The sequence below is a fragment of the Pogona vitticeps genome, chromosome 2, assembly GCF_051106095.1.
Source record: "Pogona vitticeps strain Pit_001003342236 chromosome 2, PviZW2.1, whole genome shotgun sequence".
NCBI lineage: Eukaryota > Metazoa > Chordata > Lepidosauria > Squamata > Agamidae > Pogona > Pogona vitticeps.
Window position 1 is genome coordinate 31683342 of NC_135784.1, and position 13711 is coordinate 31697052.

Sequence of the window (13711 nt, forward strand, 5' to 3'; positions counted from 1 at the left end):
TTACCATGTCCCCCCCCCCCAACAAATTTGGTCAGGGCATGCTGGGACGGATCAGGGCCGTCCTGGGCTTTCCAGAAGCCAGGTCTGAAGGCTTCCTTCCGCCAATTCTGGCAGGCAATTTTGGCGGCTTTTTTAAAGCTTCAATGTCCTTTCATGGTCGCCAAATATGAAGGCTGCTTGAACTAATTTCTGAACATTAACCTGTCTCTGATATTTGTTCAATTAACCAGGGACAAGGAGATCCAATATATATTTGTTTATTTTCATCTGAAAAGAAGCAAAGATAATGGATGCAGCTCCGGCCACCAAAACATGCAAAGGAGAGTGCCAGACACTTATTACAGAGTATACGTTTTTATAACTTTAGATGAAATAGGAGGCAAAGGGAGGTGGGGAAAAGGAGGGGTCGCAACTTTCCTAGGCTCTTTGGCCATAACTCTTCTCTCCTATCTTAGCACTTCAATTATCAGTAAAGGTAAAGGTAAAGGTAAATGTTCCCCTTGACCATTTTTGTCCAATCGTGTTCGACTCTAGGGGGCGGTGCTCATCCCCGTTTCCAAGCCATAGAGCCAGCATTTTGTCAGAAGACAATCTTCCGTGGTCACGTGGCCAGTGCGACTTAGACACGGAACGCTGTTACCTTCCCACCGAGGTGGTCCCTATTTATCTACTCGCTTTTGCATGCTTTCGAACCGCTAGGTTGGCGGGAGCTGAGACAAGCGTTGGGCGCTCACTCCATCACGTGGATTAGATTTTAAAGCTGAAGATCTACAGACCTTACAGCACAGAGGCTTCTGCGGTTTAACCCGTATTCCCAATTAGGCTATTTACTTGCAAGTAAAGGAAAGCAACTAGGGACATGGTGGCACTGCGGGTTAAACCACAGAAGCCTGCGTGGTGCAAGGTCAGAAGACCAGCAGTCGTAAGATCAAATCCATGCGACGGAGTAAGCTCCAGTCACTTGTCCCAGCTCCTGCCAACCTAGCAGTTCAAAAGCATGTACAAATGCGAGTAATAGGTACCACCTTGGTGGGAAGGTAAGGGCGTTCCGTGTCTAAGTCGCACTGGCCACGTGACCACGGAAACTGTCTTTGGACAAACACTGGCTCTATGGCTTGGAAATTGGGATGAGCACCACCCCCTAGAATCAGACATGACTAGACTAAATGGTAAAGGGAACCTTTACCTTACCTAAAGGACTGCATGTTTTCTAGTTATTTTTCCAAAGTGGCTTTTAAAAGGTGTTTTTGTAAGGAACTTGCCATTCTCTTATCAATCCTCAGCTTCTGTTTTTCTAACAGAAGGAATAGAAAGCAATGAACAGAACAACAAGCAATATAATTAGCTCCTTTTTTTCCTAACCTTGTAATTGAAGTAACAAGGGGTTGACTTGTCAAACACAAATGAGTAAGATAAATGAATTACTTTTTAAAAGTAACTTTTCAAACATGGCTGTGGGGAAAGGCAGCCGTCTCCCAAAGAAGGGTATTGGGCCTGGTGGGACATATCTGGAACACCGGCTGGACATTTCCGTCCAGTGCAGGACTCCTGAAGAGGAAAGCTTCATAGGACACTCTGCAGAACTGCTATTTCCCTGTGCCAGACAGTTCCCTGAACTTGCAGATGCAGCCAAAATCAAAAGAGGGCAGGGAGGTGAAGACAGAAGATGGAGCTTCTCCACACTACGGATGGTAAGAATGGTAGCCTTCCTGAGGTGCTTCTCTGTGGCTCATGGAAGGGTTGGCCGGCCCTGCCTGCCATTTCCACGGTGGAGGTACTTGTAAAAGGCCGGGTACCTGTGTCTTGCGCTGCCCAAAGTGGCCCATTCCTGTCCTAGGACTGAGCCACGTTACACTCGAGAAGCCAAAAGCAAAATCAAGGCTAACAGGCCCACATGATCTTAAGGTAGCTGACACACACCTTATGCAGCCCGTGTTGTTGTTGTTGTTGTTGTTGTTGTTGTTGTTGTTGTTGTTGTTGTTGTTGTTGTTGTTGTTGTTGTTGTTGTGTTGTTTAACTAGTACATTCATCACTCTTGCTGTCTTGATGCTTCTTGAAGAGGTGTTCTGATAACCCCTTTCTAGGTTTTACATTTACTGTCAGGGAGGCAAGAAGGCAGGGAAGCGAAAACTTTGATTGAAAATCCAGTTCCACAGCTGGCAGGTGCCACGCCCAAGGTTAAAAGGAGTCCCATTGCTGCCATGGCTTGTTCCTTCGATAGCTCAGCTGGTAGAGCGGAGGACTGTAGAGTTCTACCTTAGTCATCCTTAGGTCGCTGGTTCGATTCCGGCTCGAAGGACATATGTTTTTGGTTGCCAGCTCTAAATCGGCAAATCCGCCCAGTGCCAGAAAGCATTTTTATATGTGAGGCTGAAATCAGTAGTTGCTGTTATGTGAACATCAAATCCATGATATCTAGAATACTGTATACACTTACTCTATCTTCTCCATTTAACCTAATTAATAACATTCATAAATATTGGGTCGGTGTTCTAGAGGTACTTGTGTGATATGCATGTTTGAAAAGATGTGTAGACTTTCCCCCCACTTTAATTGCTGCTGCAGCACCAAATTTCAATAGTGAGATGACGTGCAAAAACCAGGGGTAGTAACACTTTAGGTATTTATGCCTTCACAAAAATGCACTATGTGAAGTTGATGTGGTGTTTTGTATCAAAAGATTGTCCTTTCTTCTGCTTCTACTTTCAAAAATTTCCAGGAAGAAAACTACTCTTCGTTTTTGTTTGTTTTTTAAATTAAGGATTCAATCCAAGCCATATGAATAGACCAATTATTTTATAGCGCAGTCCTAACCCCTTGTCCCTGACACTCACTAGATAATCCTTTTCTCATGGTTTCTGCTTGTCTGTTTGTTTGCTTGTTTCAAGAAATGTCTCACATAGTAGTGAAATATATATTCTGTATATATAAATATACATTACTGAAACAGCGACGTCTACGTTGGCTTGGGCATGTCATGAGAATGGCTGACGGTCTGATTCCAAAAGATCTCCTGTATGGAGAATTAGTGCAGGGAAATCACCCCAGAGGGAGACCACAGCTCCGATACAAGGAGATCTGCAAGCGGGATCTGAAGGCCTTAGGAATGGACCTCAACAGATGGGAAACCCTGACATCTGAGGGTTCAGCTTGGAGGCAGGCGGTGCATCATGGCGTCTCCCAATTTGAAGAGACCCTTGTCCAGCAGGCCGAGGCAAAGAGGCAGCCCCGAAACCAGCCAAATCAGGAAGCTGGACAGGGGACAGACTGTATTTGTCTTCAGTGTGGAAGGGATTGTCACTCTCGAATTGGCCTCCTCAGCCGCACTAGATGCTGTTCCAAGACCTCTATTCAGAGCACGTTACCATAGTCTCTTGATACTGAAGGAAGCCGGAACACTATATATCTGCCTGCCACAGGACATGAGTCTCCTTACCTCTGTATCCCGTGTTTTACATGTTTTGTTTTGTCATTGGTCCTTGGAAGGTAAACCTGGGCACAACATGTAAGTCTTGTAAGATGCGTAAGAGGCCATGAGGCAGAGGTGAACAATGTATGTGCACCAATAACAGCAGCAAGGGGAGGCATCGTAGTCCGCAGGAAGAGGCAAGAGGTTGGATGTGAGCCGTGTGTCACTTGTCATCTGATCTTGATGCATATTATTGAGGTTCTGTCTGATTAACCACAGTTGTTGTTATGTGCTGTCAAGTCTCTTCTGACTTACAGTAACTCTATGAATGATCAATCTCCAAAATGTCCTGTCCTCAGGACCTTGCCCAGTGCTTTTAAACTTAAGCCTTGTGGTTCCTTAAGGTGTGGGTCTATCTCGTATTTGTTCTTCCTCTTTTCCTGCTGCCTTCAACCTTTCCCAGCATTATTATCTTTTCCAGATAATCTTGCCTTCTCATGATACAGATAGTATATGATACAAATAGAACAGCTTCAGTTTCAACATTTTTGCCTCCAAAAACAGTCCAGGTGTGATTTGCTCTAGAACCCTCTTGTTTGTCTTTCTGGCAATCCAGAGTGTCCACAAAGCTCTCCTCCAGCACTGCATTTCAGATGAATCCTTCGTTTTCCTGTCAGCTCTCTTCACTGTCCAGCTTTCACACCCATACATGGTGATCAGAAATACATGCGTGTGAATGATCTTGGTCTCCAGTGACACATCCTTACACTTGATGGCCTTTTCAGATGCCTTCATTGCGGCCCCTTCTAATCTCAGACTCCTGGTTTCTTGGCTGCAGTCTCCATTTGGATTGATGACTGAAGCAAGGTATAAAAAATCCTGACCTATTTCAAATTAGCCACTGCTGTAGATTAAGTTCCTTAATTCACCATCTTGCCCTTGACACCACCAAGTAAACCCAGCAGTGGGCTCTACAAATGTAAGAGAAGGAAACATCAATGATACCTGAGAATACAGATGCTATTCAATCCTACATTATGGCAAATGGCAGCTGCATACGGTACACACAGCTCTGTTCACAGTGCCAAGTGTTTACAACACTGTTTTGCTTACCACAACTTGGCAAGCTTTGGGAAAGACCTCCTCTAGGCTAAACCAGCTCCTATTTCTAGACCCAGGTGTGCTTTAGAGAGGAATAGCGTGACCTGGGCTTCATTCCCTGTTCCTTTCCCCCCCTGTCTGCCATGAACAGGTTTACTGTTGACAGTTTTTCCTTCAGCTGAGCCAAGAGGCATGACTTAATTACTATTTTCCACCATAGGCCAAGATTATTAAATATACTATGTTGAAGGAAAAAACAACAATAGGTGGGCCACACTCTATGGAGTTGAACAAGCAAAACAGAGTGCAGGGCACATAATAATGAGCTCAAGTTACTGGAAGCCAGATTTTGGCTGAATATCAGGAAAAACCTTCCTAACTCTTAGAACAGCACAGCAATAGGACTTCTAGAGGTGGTAAGCACTCCAACACTAGAGGTATTCAAGGGAAAGATAGACAGCCATCTGTCTGATATTCTTTAACTTGAATTTTTGCATTGAGCCAGAGGTTGGACTCAGTGGCCATATGGGGCCCGTCCAACTCCACTATTCTATGAAGTAGAGTGCAGTTTAATACATGACTGCAAATCTTAGGATTTTTACAGATTTTTCTGAGCTTTCCCCCTTAAACGAACAAAACCTGGATGGCCACAGAGTACAAAACCTATTCAATATCCTGCAGAATCGACGAAATGTTAGAGCTGTGTTCCCTGGAGCCATCAGGGGGTTGATCATTGTAAATATTTAGCTTCAGTCTGGATCCTAACCCTTGCTTTAAGTACGTATGATGCAGGAATTCCCAGTCATGGATCAGAGTATAAACTCCATGTCCTACAGTGCTGACCCCCCACTGGATGCCTCTTCCCAAGCAGTTCACCAAACTCTTTGGGATTTATTTGTTTTTCCAACAAAGGGGCTTTTAATCTGCTGGGTCTTGTGGTTGTATTTACCCAGGTGCAACTATCTCTTGCCAGGCAGAGCTGTTAATGAACAAGACTATCCTTTCCCCCAGGGGTCTTAGGTAATTGGTCAAAAACAGTTCCTCTCTGATGTATCCGTTGAAAGATGCTTACTGGTGAAATGCCAGACTACAGAAATTAAACTCTCTTTCACCCCCTTCTCCCCCTCTCATGCCTAGCATTTCTCAGTTTTGCTTTGGTCACCATCTCCAAAACTTAAAAATATATCTGCGCTACACAGTTATAGCAGTTTGATGGCACATTAACCATCCTGTTGCGTTATATGAATCCAGGGATTTGTAGTTGGGTGAAGGAATAGTGACTCTGTAGGCACTAGAACTCTCTGGTACAGAATTCTAATGTTAAATCCCACCATACTATAAATCCCAACATTGCATAGGATGGAGTGATGGCAGTTAGGGTGGCATCAAACTGCTACAGTATATCTGTGTCATGTAGATAGGCCCTTCCTCTGCCTTCTGTCCTTCCCAGGGCAGGACTTACCAGACATCTACCTCAAAAGAGAGGTTGCTGAATTCTTCTGCATACACAGCTGTGTGTCTACACCTGCTGTGTGTGTATGACGTTCTGTGGACCAGGGCGTTGATGGGGGAGGTGAAACACCTTCAATGGCCAGCTTTCATCAGGACAGACCCCATAAGATCCCCAAGGAAAGTCCAGAAAAAGGTCAGTGTGTCTGGTGACATCAGCAAACTGTTCTGGCAGTGGTTTTTCTGGGTTTTTCGGGCTCTTTGGCCGTGTTTTGAAGGTTGTTCTTCCTGAGGTTTCGCCAGTCTCTGTGGCCGGCATCTTCAGAGGAACAGGAGTGGGAACTCTGTCCATGATCTGTTGCTCTGAAGATGCCCATGGCCACAGAGATTGACTTCTGCTTCATTGACTATGCAAAAGGATGTCAGAAAGTGAGGAGGAATTAAAGAACCTCTTAATGAGGGTGAAGGCTGGACTGGAGGAATCTCAAACCGGAATTAAGATTGCCGGAAGAAATATCAACAATCTCAGATATGCAGATGATACCACTCTGCTGGTAGAAAGTGAGGAGGAATTAAAGAATCTTGTAATGAGGGTGAAAGAGGAAAGTGCAAAAAACGGTCTGAAGCTCAACATCAAAACAACTAAGATCCTGGCCACTGGTCACATCACCTCCTAGCAAATAGAAGGGGAAGATATGGAGGCAGTGACAGATTTTACTTGGGCTCCATGATCACTGTAGACTAGAGGGTGACAGCAGTCACAAAATTCAAAGGCCTGCTTCTTGGAAGGAAAGCAATGATAAACCTGGACAGCACCTTTAAAAGCCACCCTCCCCCCCGCCTTAATTAAAGGTTTCTCTTATTCTTGCCTGTTCTTTTTCATAGTTTTGAGTCAGTCTCTCTCATTCTCTCTCTCTCTCCCCCCCCACTCTCTCACCAAAACACACACATCCATCCATCCATCCACCCACCCTCCCTCCATTTTCTCCCTCCCTCCATTTCCTCCATCCATCCATCCACAGCTGTAACCAATCAAGGGGCTTATCACGGATCTCTGAACTAACGGAGGATTTACAAGTGCCTTCTGCAGCCAAGGAAGTAACAGGGAGAGGTGGTTTACAATTTGATGTTTGTCTGCAGAGGGTGGGGGTGGGAGGGAGGGAGGGGGTAGCAGTCTGCTCATTACCCCAGGATTTTCACCTTTACTCCATTTGGGGTAATTTATCCCTGTTTCCGACCTATGGCCTAGACCATTGGTTCTTAACGTGGGCGATAATGCCCCCCAGGGGGCGATTTCATTTTTCAGGGGGGCAGTAGAACGAAAAGGGGCGGCGTGGGGGCGCTGGAGCAGAAGGCGGCGGTAGGGGGGCGCTGGAGCAAGCCAAACCTGTGAAGATGGCTGCAGCCTTTTTACAGTGTGCATGAATATATATTTTCCTCCAATCTTAATTTAGTTTCAGAGTTTTCATCTTGAAATTTTTAGTTCCTGCATTGCGGTTTATTTTTATGCCCTTTTTATATTTCTTTTTGCGTCTTAAAATTCGCTTGCAACTAAATCATTAAATGTTACTTTTGGGGGGCATTTCATTTTCTTGGAATTGAATTTTGTTTTCAGGGATCATTGGATTTAAGTGTCTTAAACAAACCAACAAACAAATAAATAAGTAAGTAAATAAGATATCATCACTGTGGGGAGGGGGGCAATGATAACTTCTTCAGTGGCTCAAGGGGGCATTTATTTCAAAAAGGTTAAGAATCACTGGCCTAGACTGAGTTCTTAAGTTATAGCAATTTGCAACTGAAATTTATGACAATTGACCTACACTGGCAGGCCTAATAACATAGTAGGATTCTGACCAAATTCTTTAGCGTGCCTGCAACGAGATACCAAAGACAGAGAATTGTATAGCATGCGTCCAATAAGCCAGTGACTGACATGCAAGTGATTGGACCTTTCAGCTGTCTGGCAAGAGAGCAGCCTGTCCCTCTTGTAGCTTCTGGCCGAGCCTGCAGGAGGAGGTTAAAAAGGAGAAAAGAAGAAAAGAGGGGCCCCTCCCCCTGCTGGCTTTAGTTTCAGGATGACCAGGAGTCCGGCTGGATAGCTCAGTGGTTGAGTTATCTGCCTGAAGAGCCAGAGGTTGAGAGATCAATTCCCCTCCGGGCCTCCTGAAAAAAGGGGCCAGTCTGTGTGACTTTGGACAAAGTTGCAGAATCTCAGGATGCCCCCAGAAGAAGGGAATGGCCAACCAATTTTGTGTATTCTCTACCTAGAAAAACCAGAAAAAGATTGCCATAACTGAGAATTGACTTGATGGGACACACTTATTATTAAGAAGTAGCCCTGAGAAAATATCCTGGAGGGAACGTGTTTCTCAACATAAAATAATGTAACATAACATATAACATAACGTAATGTAACATAACATAAAATAGCTCCTTCATCATAAACTATCATCAATTGAGACAGGCAATCCAACTGTAAACATTGAATCACATTTTCAAAAATATTCTCAAGAAACTCCAGATGGTTGCATCCCCTGTTTTGCAAAAAAGAGGAAGAAATCTGCATTCATCACAGATTCATGAGAATAAAGCTCTCCTTTTTGTTTTTTTGCCCCAGGTGATGATTCTAGAAGCCAGTGGCTGTGTGGGAGGTCGAATGGAGGCTTACTGGGATCCCACAGGGGATTAGCATGTGGATTTGGGAAGATGTTCCCACAGTAGTTTTACCTTTAAATCTTTATCAAGAGGCAGGCCAGCAGTGTCAAGTTCTCTTGCTTGAGAAAGAAGGTTCCCCTTCTTTTGAAATGCAGTTTGCTATAGTAGTAGAGGACAGGCAGTGACAGACGGGATGACGTGAAAGGAGTTGGATAAGTTAAATCTTTTAAATCTTCTGATTCAGCGGCAGAATTCAAGGGAGAATTTCTGGGTTGCGGAAATGTGGGAGGCAGACTTTAAATATGCAAGCTCGACCTTTGTTTGTTTTATCAGAAACCCTGAGAGCCATCATCTGGAAGCTGTACATTCACTTGTAAAGCATGTGAACTGCTGGGTAGCTCAGTGGTTTAGGTATCAGGCTGTGGAGCTAGAGGTCGGGAGTTCAGTTCCCCGCTGTGCCTCCTTGACAGGGGCCGGACTCCGTGATCCATAGGGACCCCTTCCAACTTTGCAGTTCTGAGAGGATTACAATTAATGATTGGGGATGAAGGTAGAAATTAGTTTGCTTGTTTATTTTATATAAAATATTTTTAACTCGCCTTTCTCCTTAGAAACACGTTCCAAGCAGTAAGGTACAAGAATCCATTAAAAAAAAAACCCACTTGGCAGCTATTCACTCAAGGAAAGCTTGAGTGAAGAGAAAGGTCTTGGCCTCCTTGCAAAAGGACAGTAAAGATGGGCCCAGTCTAGCTGCCCAGCCTAAACCCTGCCCCTAACTAGAGACATCATGTTTTTTTTTCTTTAGAGAAACGCAAAAGGGAGTTGAAGGAAGGCTGTTCAAAATCAAGACTGAGCTAAAACAGCTCATAAATATTTATTGTGTGTGCATTGCCAGATTTTCCATCAACGCTATACTATACACCCAAGATTTATCTGAGGAATCTGAAAACTGTTCACCTACGCAAATTGCTCCTGTTGGGAAAATCTCTCAGCAGCTAAGCCCATGCGATTCAAGAACATGTCTTGCTGCATCAGAAGATGTTCCACCTGAAGTTGAGTTCTTGGCAAGAATCCATGAAAACGAGCACAAACAACAAAGGGGGTCTACCAAAAGTCAGGAGGCTGGTTCCTAATAGTCAATGTTGACCTCAAAGTTGGAATATTCGATGCTATGTTGAAAGTGTGCCTTAGCCCAAAAGTTACAATGTGCTAAAACTTTTGAAAAACCTGACAGCAGGAACAGCTCATGTTCCAAGAAAACTAAATAGGAGATGAATTTGGAGATGAACCAGTGGAAACCCAGCTGTAAGGCAAGACTAGGGTCTACACCCAGCAGGTCCTGGCGCAGAGAAAATCAGAATAAGAATACATTTCCCCTGGATGCTTTGCTTGTTTTTGAAATTTGCCCAAGGAACATAGGGCTTTTTATTTTTCCCCCCCATCTGATTATGGATTGGCATTGTTTGCTAACTTAGAAAGATTCCCTAGAGCAGAGGGAGGGAACATGTGGCATTCCAGAGGTTAGATTTTATCACCCATCAGCACTTAGTCACACCTATGCCAGCTTGGGTTCTACTGCTGTGGAATTGGCAGGGCAGATCTGTATGTTCCTCTCTTCCTGCTGGCACCCTGGAGATTACTCAGTAACCTCGGATGATGATATCACTTTCCTCCTGAGCTCAGGACAAAAGGTCCATGATGTAAGGCCACGTGTCATTCAATTAGGTACCAGGCTACGTATTTCAATGCATAAATGTTTGTGTTCTAAAATCTCGAGAATCTTCTTCCATTGTTTTGATTGCTTAAGAGGGAAGGGGAATGCATCATGCATAATTCTTAGAAAAAGCTTGAAAGGCAAAGATTGTGTCTGAATGAGACAGAGATTGAGTTAAAAACTAGTAGATAAAAACAGTTTAAAACTGCTCTAAAAAAATAAGAACGCACACCTGCATACAAGAAGAGAGCAGCCTCATTTTTAAGAACCCCCTCTTAGACAGCCACTTACTGGTGAAGGGGGAAGGCTGCAAAACCCCCACAGATATTACTCAGAATGGGTGCACATGCCAGCTGCACAACATGCTTCCACATAGCAGTAGGGCATGTTTGCTTTAAGGTGGTAGTAGGAAAATCACATTTTTTCCAGCCAATCAAGCATTACATTGTGAGAAGTGTTTTGGCTAGAGATGTTGGGAGATGTAGTCCCACCTGACCAGAGGGGCCCCCTCTACATCCAAGTCTCATAGATATGATGTGATGAGGGAAAGATTCCTTTTTTGGCTTGTTAGATAACCTTAAAATGCATAGCATACAGTTCAAATATTTGCTTCCATGCATGTACAAAGTCAAATGTAGATGGAACCCACATCACATGGACAGACGTGGCTTGAATTGCACTCTCCATTTTTAAAAGCTGAATTCAACTCCCATTGACATTCTGTTGACATTAAAGCTCTCTCTCTCTCTCTCTCTCTCTCTCTCTCTCTCTCTCTCTGTGGGAATTAAGATTTTAAAGAACATGAATAGAGGAAGGTTTAACCCCCTCCCCCTCACACACAAATGCCGTAATGCAGTGGTTCCCAAAAATAGATCCCCAGATATTCTTGGACTACAACTCCCAGAAATCCTGAACAGCATAGCTAGTTGCGAAGGCTTCTGGGAATTGCAGTCCAAGAACATGTGGGGACCCAAAGTTGGGAACCACTGCCATAGTGGATCTGATCCATATCTGGGGTCCATTTTTGCCCATTTGCACAATAAAAAAGCAAACAATGAGCTCTGTGCTGTGTAATTCATGCTATGTTGGACAGCTTGGGACGTAGGAGCCTCTGCCTCATATTCCAAGAGCCCACATTTCTCAGGAGGACAAACATTTCTCCGTCTTCATTCAGTCTAGACAACCTCTCATGCGGCTCTTGTCTGTAAATCTCAATTGATTTTTAATTAGTTTTAGCACACCTCTTGAGAAATCTAGCTATGAAAAGGGAGTGGCAACTGAAGTTGCCTGGGGCAGAATCACCATAAAAGAAATCAAACAGACAATGCTACGCTGTGATGGGGCCAGGGGGAGAAGCGATGCTTGCATCTTTGATTGAATCATTATGATTACATAACTGCATTCCAAAAGGACAGCTTTTCTGGTTCTTCCAGAATGTCATCGATGAAACATACCTCAGCTTACGTAAGACCCAATGAGAGCGCTCTTGACCATTCAGCATAAAGGACAGTATTAAACTGAAGGAGGATTCGGTCAGAAAGGAACCAGGAACCATGGGATCAAAGCCTGGCTCCAGAGGGAAAGAGCAGATGGAAACATACTGTAATTTAGATGATTTAGTTAGAGGAGTAAATCCAGAATCTGGGGATTGATCCGGAAAATGCTCTGATGAAATCCTGGATGTTGACAGAGGAGCGCTACACACAACCCAAAGTCGTTTTTATAGCTCACATTAAAAAAATATACAAGTTAGTCTTTAAGGTGCCACCAAGTTTTTGTCTGTTTTTTAAACTTTTATTTTGTTTTCACCTACAATGCTTGCACAGACTAACACATCTACAACTCCAAAGTCTTGTTTCTTGTTCCAGTGACTATGCCTGAAAGGCCAGGATTTGGGGCATAATGTCCCATTGGCTTTGTTCAGGGGTCTCTTTTTTTCATCATCAGAACTTCAGAGCTTATTTGTTATATTTACAGTATATTTTGCCTTTCCATTAAGGAGCTCAAAGCAGGGTACGTGGTTTTCTTCTTTGTTGTTACCATTAATGACCCTATAAGGTAAGTCAAGTGGGGATCTAGTCCAAGGTCAATCTAGTAGGTTTCATGGTTGAATGGGATTTGAACCCACATCTTCCCAGATGTAGCCCAGCCCAGCCCTCCATCCACTACATCACACTGGCCCTCCCTAAATAAGTAAGTGAATGAGGAGTTTAAATATGACAAGTGCCTTAGAAACAGCTGGATTTGAAAGGATGGGCTGCACCAGAAAGGCTGCTGGCCTTGGGTTGCTTGGGGAAAATCGAGAAACAAATTTTTTCAAGTTTTGGTGAGGAGATGGTGGTCTCAGTTGCCATCTTTTTAAAATTCATTAACTCATTAGAAGGATTGGAGGAGATTAACTGATATGATCTGTGTAAGATAGAAGCTACTTGACAGAAAATGATAACAACAATCCTTAGGTTCTATGGAAACTTCTTTTCATGTCAAACAAACACGGGCAGATTTGGATGGCAAAGCGTGACAGCAATCTGGTAAGGCAGTGCTATTGCCCAGTCCGAAGGCTTCTAAGACTCCACTAGACTCTTTCTCAATATGGTGTCATCCTGGCATGTTGTAGTCTAACACATTTCAACTGCACAAGGCTGAAGGAGGATGTTTAACCACATATATCCTCTCTATTTTCCTGCATTGCTATAATTTTAATGATACTCTTATCATTACCAATTGATAACGGGTTACACCCACTTGGTACCCTAATTCAAGGCCATTGTTGTGAGTGGCCACACCAAGAGAGTCAAGAAAGGCTTCTACTAGGAGTCGGGCTTTTTTGGTAGTGGCCCCAGTACTCTTGAACTGTTTCCCTTTGGAAATCCAACAGGCCTCCTCCCTTCAGACCTTTAAAAAGTTACTCAAGAACAAATGTTTTAAAGAAGGCTTCAAACATATTCTCCCCTTCAGGTAGCCATGTGGCCCATGTTTCACCTTTGCTGCTGAGGATTGTCACCACCATTGGTTAATTTTTTTTCTTTGTTGTCGATCTATTGGCCTTTAAATTTAGTTTGCTTGTTTATTTCTTTTCATTATGGGTTGATTTTTATGGCTGAGGGTGAGGGTGGGTTTGGAACGGCTTACGTTGTGTTGGATTTTCACTAATTGGGGCAGTATAAAAATGCTAGAAATACACACACACACACACACACACACAAACATATACATACATGGCGAATTGTGTCACCCTTCCAGGGACTCCAGTGCCCTGGGCTGGTACAGTTCTCGAAAGCATTACTGAATTGCAGGATTTCCTGCTCATGACATTGTTACATTCACTTGAGTCAATGTCTCAAATTGTAGGCTGAGCCTTCTGGACCGCAGTATCTTCA

The 13711-nt window shown here is 43.7% G+C and overlaps 1 non-coding gene across 1 annotated transcript; it reads left to right on the forward strand.

The window, feature by feature from the left end:
• The first annotated feature begins 2211 nt into the window (after positions 1-2211).
• TRNAY-GUA (transfer RNA tyrosine (anticodon GUA)) lies at positions 2212-2299 on the forward strand. The gene is given in 2 exon segments: positions 2212-2248; positions 2264-2299. It is a non-coding gene; the product is annotated as a tRNA-Tyr (tRNA).
• The last annotated feature ends 11412 nt before the right edge of the window (positions 2300-13711 follow it).